The sequence below is a fragment of the Vespa velutina genome, chromosome 23 (assembly GCF_912470025.1).
Source record: "Vespa velutina chromosome 23, iVesVel2.1, whole genome shotgun sequence".
In the NCBI taxonomy this organism is placed as follows: Eukaryota; Metazoa; Arthropoda; class Insecta; order Hymenoptera; family Vespidae; genus Vespa; species Vespa velutina.
The window spans coordinates 942,133-952,500 of NC_062210.1; the positions used below are offsets into that span (position 1 = coordinate 942,133).

A 10,368-nucleotide genomic window follows, 5' to 3' on the forward strand; every position below is an offset into this window, starting at 1 on the left:
GAAGCACGGATCCGAAATAAATTCATTGTTTTTATTTAGAGAAATGATCTAGAGATAAGAGGGAAGAGAAAAAAAGGAAGAACGATATCGAACGTTTGAACGACATTGAACTATAATAAATGATCTTACGATCGTCATATTAAGTTTTATTTAATGCCATCTAAAAAAAAAAAAAAAAAAAATAGAGGAACAAAAAGAAAAGAGGAAAATCCACCGAACGAAAAAAAGAAGAGAAAAGAAAAAGAAAGAAAAAACGGAGAAAAAAAAAATATATATATATATATATATATATATATATACAAATATGTATATTCGCTTCTGCCATTCTCCCTTTTCCCTTTATCGGCGTATTTTTGAATTTATACATTATCCCAAGAATCATTCTCTTTCATTTTTCCACGAGAAACAAAGGATGGAGAACGGAAAAATGTTTTGGTGGTAGGAAAAGGGTGATATTATTTTACAGACCATTTACGTCGCACGTGTACGATAGCCTTAGGGTGTAAATGTACCAAATACCCCTATCCCCTCTCCCTCTCTCTCATTCTCTCTCTCTCTCTCTCTCTCTCTCTCTCTCTCTCTCTCTCTTGCCCGCGATTCATATCCTTCTTCAAAACTTCTACTTCGTCTTCTCTCTAGCTCCTTTCGCGATAGCAAAGCAACGTTTAACCTCAGGCGACGGAGGTATACTTAAGAGTCCACTGGATTTACGAGAATCATCTCTAGCTCGCAAAACTCTCACTTCGAATGCGACCAGTAGCAAACTAGAGAGAGAGAGAGAAAGAGAGAGAGAGAGAGAGAGAGAGAGCTAGCGAGCCACCGAGCGTGATAACATACGAGCGTGATAACGCGTACCAACGGTGCTCGAGAAAATTGCTCGACCGGAGCCGTTTTATGCTATCATTTTCTCCAACCAAAACGTTCAAACATAAATTTCTAATACGCAAGAGTATTTGATGGCCGTTCGAAAAGAATACCAAAACTTGGAATCGTCTTATCTCGTATTATCACGATTTATTCCTTTATTATCACGTATGCAATTTCGAAACTGTGACATAATAAACTTTGATATTCGGTACAAATATGAGCAATGATAATTTTCGTTTAAACTCGAACAAAAAAAAGAAAAAAGAAATAAGACAAACAAATTTCTTTTTTCTTTATTTCTCTCTCTCTCTCTCTCTCTCTCTCTCTCTCTCTCTCTCTCTCCCTTTATATCTCTCCCCATACATATTACACGATCTAGGGAATCGTGTTTATCTTTTTTGCCGAAAAGAAAACAATGTTTGTCGGAAACTATGCATCAGGAAAAATTTCATGACAAAATTTTCTCTATTGCGAGATCACTCGTAGAGGACTTATAGTAAAAGTATGAAAATCGGTGGACAGGGTGGGTGAATGGGTGAGGGTAGGGAGATCGGGGAGTGGTGATGTAGAATAATAAATCAAATAAAGTCCGTAACGAAACGCGAATGTATGTATTTACGTATATTACATACGTACGTATATCTATATAAAAGTAAAACTCGCATATACACATACATACACATACATACGTCGGACTTAGAATTCGAATTTCTCTCGGTCCCATCGACCGGTCTGTAGTATTAACGACTGCCAGTTCAAAGAGACCGTATGGAAATATTTGCATCGCAAACATCGTGTTTGTCAGTAACGACGCACGCCTTCCTTCCTTCCTTCTCCTCTTTCTCAACATTCTTCCCTTTCTCATCGTTCACCGTCTCACCCTTTTCCATCATCACTCTTTCTCCTTTATCTCTTTCTCTTTCACTCACTCGCTCGTTCATTCTCTCTCTTTCTCTCTTTCTCTCTTTATCTATCTTTCACCCTCACCGAAAACATCACGACGTGAATACCAAAAAGTTTGGCACTTCCGAACTGAATTCGAAATTCACACGCCGATAGAATCGAAATCGATAGAGAGATATACCACCATTCTCTCTCTCTTTCTCTCTCTCTCTCTCTCTATCTCTCTTTCTCTCTATGTACGTTCGCTTCTAATTTTCACTTCTCATTAGTCGTATTTGTTCGTGTATAGAACACGAACGATAGCGGTCCATACGACTTTGTCTATGACTGGAGAAAGATATATTGACTCGTGCGTTGCTTTAATATTATATTCTTTCTTTTGCTCTCTTTCCTTTTTGTTTTTTCTTTTCTTTTTTTTTTTCTTTTTTTTCTTTTTTTATTATATTATTAATGTAAACTCTTTCAATTAATCGGTTTATTGTTAATGCCATTTAGAGAAACGAACAACGAAGGTATTTACTCGACAATGTCAATGGCAAATGGGGATGACGGGGTGCGACTTCGTTCTCTTAAGGACTTGCTGTCACCTCTTTGAAACCAGAAGGACACTCCAAAGTCTTTGAAGAAGTGGAGTTTAAAGAATAAGAGATTGTTACTGGATTCCAGTTAAAGCGTTAAGGACTCCAAAGATGTCATCCAACGTCAACGTATCTTTTGGCATTCTCGAGTAATTTCTTAAAGTTTTACATAGATAAAACAATAATAAATAATGATCTTCGAGATTATAAATATACTTACTTCAGAAAATGAAGTAAAAAAAGAAAAAAAAAAAAAAAGAAATATTACTCACTAATTATAAATATTTATAATTCAATTAAACAATTTCATTTTCTTTATTTAAAATTATTTTCAAACAGTAATCATTTATTATTCGTAAAACGTTACCTATCTAATTTTCTTACAATTAATACTTATAATGCGATTAAGCAATTTTATCGTCTTTCTTTCTAATCATTATTAAATCATCAATAATCATTTGTTACTTTTAAACGATCGCTTATTAATTTTAATTTTTATTTTTTATAAGAGAAATATCGTTTAAAATTGACACTTATCGTTCGGCCAAGACCAATTTTTACGGTAATTAAAACGTCGAGACTTCACGATCTTCACGAGCAAGAAGATTCTTCTCTCCCCGTACTTATACCCGAACGATCTTCACGAAGCGACGATTGCATGCATTTTCAATCAACAACGACGACTACCCCGCGTGTATGGCACACCACACAATACGACGTCACTCATTCGAGAGACAATATATCTCGGAATCCATTGGTAAAACGTACAATACTCACATTCAAAAGCCACTACGGACCTTCTCTCTTTCTCTCTTTGTCTTTCATTTTGTCCTTCTCTCTCTCTCTCTCTCTCTCTCTCTCTCCCTCTGTCTGTTTCTTTGTCCGTACGTATATCACGACACGCAGTAAAAACGTATCCGTTTCTAGTCCATCGATGATCCTCTTTCCTCTTTCCGCTTTGCGATCATAAACGAAGCTACCTCGGCAGGTCCACAAATTTGTAATCACGAGGATAATGACCCTTTTCGTTGGAAGGGTTTGGTTACCCCTATGAGTATCGTTTGTGCTTACCCTACCACCACCATTGCACAGGCGGCACACCACCTATTCCAACACTACCACGATATAACTGCGGACGAACTGCAAGGGTCTGCAATATAATGTGCGGACGAACCTCGAAAAAAAAAGAAAATAATAATGAAAAAAAAAAAGAAAAAAAAAATAATATCCGAGAGAGATAAGGACGGACGAATAGACAGAGAGAGAGAGAGAGAGAGAGAGAGAGAGAGAGGAGGAGAGAGATGGAAGAAAAAACGAAATCTCTTTGTGATACTCCTCCTCCTCTTCCTCGTCCCTCCTACCCTATCATATCCTTTCCCTCTCTTTCTCTCTTCTCTCGCTCTCCTCTTCCCTCCTACACCTTCCCCTCCTGTCCCTCTCTGTAGCTCGCTTTCCGCGTCGCAATATCGTTAGCGCGTTTATCGATCCATAGATACGCGAATACGAGGACGATTTCGCCGTTGCAAAATTCAACCGCACCAGGTAGCCAGATGCAATTATTTAAATGAGAACGGCGAGACTACGAAATGGCACGGTGAGATTAATTAAGGCTGAAGGGGGAACGTTGGAGAGGTGCGGGTTGGCTGGTGGGAAGAAGGGTGAGAGGGAGGGAGGGAGTAGATAGGTAGGTAGGGCAGTAGCGATGGCAGCAACAGGAACGATGGCTAAAACGAGAGGTGAGGAAGGGAGGTGAGGGGATAGGATGGAATTGTACAAGATTATTTCGAAAAAAACAAAACCTCTAGCTGCTTCTCGTCTTTAAGGATTCCCCTTCTCTTACTCATCCACCTTCTTCTCCTCCTTTACTCCTTTCCTCTCAACTCATCCCCCCTTCTCTATAATCTCCTTCTTCTTCTTCTTCTTCTTCTTTTTAACTCTGTCTTCTTTTATTTTGCTTTTACTTTTCTTTCTTTCTTTCTTTCTTTCTTTTTTTTTCTTCTTTTTTTCTTTTTCTTTTTTTTTTCTTTTTTTTTTTTTTTTTTTTCTTTTTTTTTTTTTTTCTTTGTTGTACTCCATTCTCCGCGAATAGAAAACAGGTAGACGTAAACACGAAAAGCTCACGATTATGGAATTCGACGGGAGCTAATTTCCTCGGTTCTTTTCATAAGCACAAGCCGTTATTGCTTTTATACGAGAGGAAAAATAAGGCTCACATTTTTTGATCATCCCTCTTTCTATCTTCTTGCGTGAAAGGAAAGCCAAAAAGAAATATAAAAAGAAAAAGAAGAAGGAACGGATAAAGGGGGGAGGGGTGTAGAGGTGGGGGTGGGGGGTAGGGGAGGGAAGAAAAAAAAAAGGAAAAACAAAAACAGAAAAAAAGAGGTGGAAAAAAAAAGGAAATGTCCGGTTTGGACTTCGTCGAGAAAAATGTTCCTTCTTCTATTTCCTCTAGTCCACTCTCGATTCTTACGAAAGCAGAACCTAACTACGTCCTTGACATAGGGTAGGTATATATATATATATACATCGGTGAACATACACGAACCTTCGATACTCCTTCTTTCCTGTCGAGTGACACAATTACGACGTACCTTAGACTGAAATCTTCGCCTTTTCTTCTGGAAACCATTTGGTCAAACTTTTCAGGCAAAAAGGTTCCAGGAGCAAGCAAAAGGTTCGACTGGCAGTTCTCCTCAAACGTAATTGGCTCTCGACTAGTTCAAGCTTTCGTTGCTTCATTACGCAAATTGACTGACCGTGTAAGTGCCGTCTCGGGGGTCTCAACTCGAAAACCACTACCACTTATGTACATACATGACTTCGATCCCTCGTAGTCATCGTCCTTGACAGGAGCTACGACATGCGTACTTTAATGCACCGACCGTCAATAACTCAACAATCAGATTAAGGTTTCGCTATGCTATATCGGTCCTTTATTTTTTTTTTTCTTTTTGCTTATATATATATACATATTTTTTTTTCTTTGATTTTATTTCGTTTCGTTTCTTTTTTTCGATTCTATAATTTTTTCATGATAAAAAATTTGACAAAGAATATTGCAAACATTTAGATCATATTCAAAACGAAATGGTGTCATTTTTTAATCATGATTTTTCCTTTTTGTTATATTAACTATATATACATATTTTTTTTACAAATATTATATATATATATACATATGTATATATTATTAAAATATGTATACATATATTATCATTTTTACTTTTGAAAAATTTAATTTTGAATATTCCATAAAAATTATCGACATTCCTAAGGAGAAAAAGGAACGTGAACATTGTCGTCATTTTTTCCTTTTTTAAGACGAATAAATAATTCATGTCTTAAAACGATTGAAAAATAAACGACCGTTCTTGCGTTATATTATCATCGATCATATATACGTCGTAAAATTTTAACGGGCCTGAATCTTAATCGATCTAATTTATATTTAATTTAATATAATCAGAAGGAATCGTGTTTTCTTAAAGATATCAAGTTATTCTGGTACAACGTAAAGGTAACACGTTACCAAAGGGGCGAGTCAAAATTTTGCGATAACGATCCCGACGAGCGTACCACTAAAAAAATTTCAAATGTTTCTTGCTCTTCCTCTCTTATACGCTCATAAATCATACGACGAGACTTCCCTCCTTGCAATGACTTAACACCCCGTGCATAAATAAAAAGGTAGCCCTTAATATCGCGCGACCCTCAGAATAAAAACGCCGTTTTCTTTTGCTACGTTCATGCAGAGATCCGGCATACGAAAAAAAAAAAAAAAAGAAGAAAAAATAGAAAAAAGAGAAAGAAAGAAAAGGAGAAAATAAAGGCTTAAAATAAAAATCATTAGATCGATCTAATTAAAATTCAATACCATCGTTCTATTACAATACATTTCGAAGATCTAATCCGACAGAGTAAAAATGAAAAAGTAGGATGTATCTTGAAAGATAGAAAGAAAAAAAAAAAACAACGAAATAGAAATTTAAAAAATTTTACCAAAATTATCCTTATAAATTATTTGACAAGGAAAGAAATGAAAATATCAAAAGGGAATGTAACGTAGAGAGGATATGAACCTTTTGCGCAATATAAGGTCGCATCTGACGTGACAATGCTATTTTTCACTAAAACTCTCGAGTCACCTCTGACGTTATACTTTATGTTGTTGATAAAACATATTAGTAGAAAAGAGTTTTGTTTCAAACAATGCTTTCAAAGTAGGTATATCTGTCTGCTATGTGGGATATGTATGTACATACGTGAATAGATTTAATATTAAAAAAAAAAAAAAAAAAAAAAAAAAGAAAAAAATATCCCCCAAAAAAAAATTCAAATCGGAGCTGCTCGTGCGAGAACAAACTAAAAAAAAAAAATAATTATAACGCAAAAGGTTAACGGAAATGGAACAAACGTATATGCATGTATAAGCAGAATGAACGGGAGAAAAATTATAGAGACTGTCAAAAAATAAATCACCAAAGGTAGGACGTATGTATATACATACATACATAGAAATGTTGGCATTTAACCATGACCGGAAGGGTCGAGGGGAACAAAAATAAAAGACGGAATGATAATTGTACATCGAATTTACAAAAATCCGTCAATTTGACGTACATATATTTTACATTTTACGATTAATATTAAAATCATAAATATTAATTTTTATCAATTTATGATAATTCGAATCGATTCCATGATATGAACTTAATGTTATAACGTGTAACAAAAAAGAAAAAAAAAAAAGAGAAAGAAAAAAACAAAGAACGAAAAAAGAAGAAAAGAAAACTGCATTTTAATGTACGCGTCAACATAAGAGGATTTCCGTAAAAGTAAGTCGATATCTGATAATGTCAAGTTAATGTATACTTATAATATATAATTATTAGTAATATATATATATATATATATATATATATATATATATAACTGGATTAAATAAAGCAAAGTATTGAAAAAAAAAAAATTAATAACTTTGCTCTCTCAGAATCGATTTCAAAAATTTCATCGATAATTTTACTTTTGCATATCGTATTTTATCAAGGAGAAGAAAAAAAGGAAAAAAGGAAAAAGAAAGAAAAAACAGAGAGAGAGAGAGAAAGAGAAAGAGAGAACGTATTATCGTCAATGTAATCGGCTCTCTTTCGAGATAAAATTCCTTTTCAGCAATGCTTTTGAAACCCGATCGACGCCGAGAAGAGTCTTTTACGAGAGTCGACGGAAAAAGGGAGGAAGGAAAGGAGGACGAGAGAGATAGAGAGAGAGAGAGAGAGAGAGAGAAAGAAAGAGGGAGAAAGAAGAGGCGGGAGGGGAAGAGTGAGGTATAAATCGGGACGTTTTTAAAACGTCAAGTTAAAAGCGAAAGGAGGAAAAGGTGTGCCAGTTGAATTACAAATTAAAGAGAACGATTGCGGCTCGTAACGAAGGACGATAAAAAAAAAAAAAAAAAAAAAGAAAAAAAAAAAAAAAATAAAAAAAAAGAGAAGAGAGAAAAAAAAAAGAAAAGAGAAAAAGGAAGGGAGGGGAGCAAAAAGAAAAAAAAAAAGAAAAAAGTGCTTGCTTCGTAAACGCGATTTTGCATTAACCACTCACTCGTGGGACAAAAAGGTAGGACACGTAGAACGAGAAAGAGAGAAAGAATGAAAAAGAGATAAAGGGAGATAAAGAGAGAGAAACAGACAGAGAGAGAGAGAGAGAGAGAGAGAGAGAAAGAGAAAAAGAGAGAGAGAGAGAGAGAGAGAGAGAACGAAAGGTACGAACGGACAGGTATCTCAACTTTTCTCATATCGTTTCACGTTCGTTATTACGCGCCGAGTTGCCGCGAGGCGGATGAGTAAAATTAATCGCTCCCATTTGGCACTATTCCCACGGACTTTCGTCCTTTTTTTCCCCTCTACCTTCCTTCCCCTTCCCCTTGTCCTTTCCCCATGCCCCTTCACACCCTCAACGGCCCCCACAACCCTCAGCCCTCAGTACTCAGCCCCTAACCCCCGCAGATTTCACCTCCCATCCAGTCCCCGATCCCCCAATACTCTGCTGTCCCTTCTACCCCCATCCTCATCTTCTTTCTTCCAGCTCGTTGCCGTTACACCCGCCCCGCCCCCCCTCACCCCCAACCCCAAGGATTTATAATTAACGTTAACGCTCGTTCCACGGTCAGCCGCCAAAGCTTCCTGCTGCGTGTCCGGGATTTTTATCATATCTTTCGAATGCTATATGGTATTTAATCGTTTCTTCCTTGCGGAATGAAAGAAAAAAAAATAAAAAACAAAAAAGGAAAAAAAAGAAGAAAGAAAGAAAAGAAAAAGAGGAAGAGAAGTTATTTCTTAGATTTGTTCTTTCTTTGTCCATGATAATCATGTCGATATTTTATACAATATATATATATATATATATATATATATATATATATATATATGTATATATAAAAATATGTGTTTGTGTGTGCGTGTGTGTGAGTGTAAATATAATTCCTTCTCGAATCTCTTCGAACGATTCTAGTATCGACGAGCAGAGGAGATACAATTTCTATTTATTCGTCGTTACGATATCAAAGGTCGATACTGTATCATCGATCTGTCATAATTATGCGATGTATACGTGCATGAATAATATGGAGATGATAATATACGCAGTATACGCAGGAAAATTGGTCGAACGCGTGATTAAGTTATTTACATTTCATTATAGACAGAAGATACATACATATAATACATACATACATACATAAATATATATATATATATATATATATATATATATATATATATATATATACATTACTGTGTGCAAAAGCTATTTATTGGTAAATCATTTTGTATTAATTTGTTTTCTTTTCTTTCTCATTCTTCTTTTTTTTATATTTTCTAATTCGTGATAACGCGCGCATACACACACACATATACACAGAGAGAAAAAGAGAGAGAGAGAGAGAGAGTGAGAGATGGGAGAGGAAAAACTCAAAGAACTCGGTTGGTATGATCGACGACGAGCAGGTATGTATATATGTAGATATAGACGAAGTATAAAACTGTAGTAGTAGTAATAAAATGGTAATGGTAGTGGTAGCAGTGCTAATGGTGGGGATAGTAGAGAGTTGTGGGAGGATAAAAGGAGGCAAGTACGAACAGAGAGAGGGAGAAAGAGAGAGAGAGAGAGAGAGTAATAGAGAAAAAAAGAGAGAGAGAGAAAGAAAGAGAGGGACTACCCTCTGCCAACGGAAGGCTCCGAGGCGACACGTTTTTATTAATGCCTTTTCGCACACCCTTGTCTCTCTCTCTCTCTCTCTCTCTCTCCTCAGTCACGTGACGACCGGCAAAGGAAAAAGTTAACGAACTCCACGGCGCGTCGCACCGAAGAAACCTGCCTGATAAATAGCGAAGGACGTTGGGGAGAGGGGGGAGGGATGGAGGATGAGGGTGTTGGGTAGGGTTGGGCATGAAGGAAAGGGGCTAAAGTCGAGTCTTGCTAGTACGCGGAAGAAACCTTCTTCTACTCTCTGCCTTCGTTTTACCGGAGCTTCGGTAGACGACTACCAGCTGAAACGAGAGTTATCTTCGATGATGTATGAGACAGATAACTCGAAGGGGTGACTGAGTAATTCCTTCGTAAATGACAAGCTCTGATAACTGGTTATTTATCGATTCCTTTTCCCACGACTTTTTTTCTTCTTCTTCTTCTTCTTCTTCTTCTTCTTCGTCGTCGTCATCGTAAAATCGAACGTCACACGTATATATTACATTATATTATATTATATTATATTATATTTAAGGAAATCAAAAATAAAAGTTTCGTTGATAAATTTTTCGTGACTTACGTCTTTATGAGTTCATTGAAATTACAATAATGAAATTATTCGTCGAATATAAATATCGGTATAAACAAATTTTTATCACGTAGATATTAATTAATGTCAAATGTCTAATTATAGAGATCAATATTGTTGCCACTGATACGTTCTCTTAACAATATTATTCATCGGAGGTGATTATTATCGATACAAAGTGCAAGAGACGAA

General features: G+C 36.0%; 1 long non-coding RNA gene across 1 annotated transcript in view; it reads right to left on the reverse strand.

Annotated features, from left to right (window-relative positions):
- Window positions 1-2,972: 2,972 nt before the first annotated feature.
- Window positions 2,973-10,368, reverse strand: part of LOC124956735 — a 12,525-nt gene continuing 5,129 nt past the window's right edge. The window contains exons 2-3 of the long non-coding RNA XR_007103357.1: window positions 4,940-5,201; window positions 2,973-3,522 (exon numbers count right to left, since the gene is read on the reverse strand). This is a non-coding gene — a long non-coding RNA (uncharacterized LOC124956735). The remainder of the gene's footprint in view (window positions 3,523-4,939; window positions 5,202-10,368) is intronic.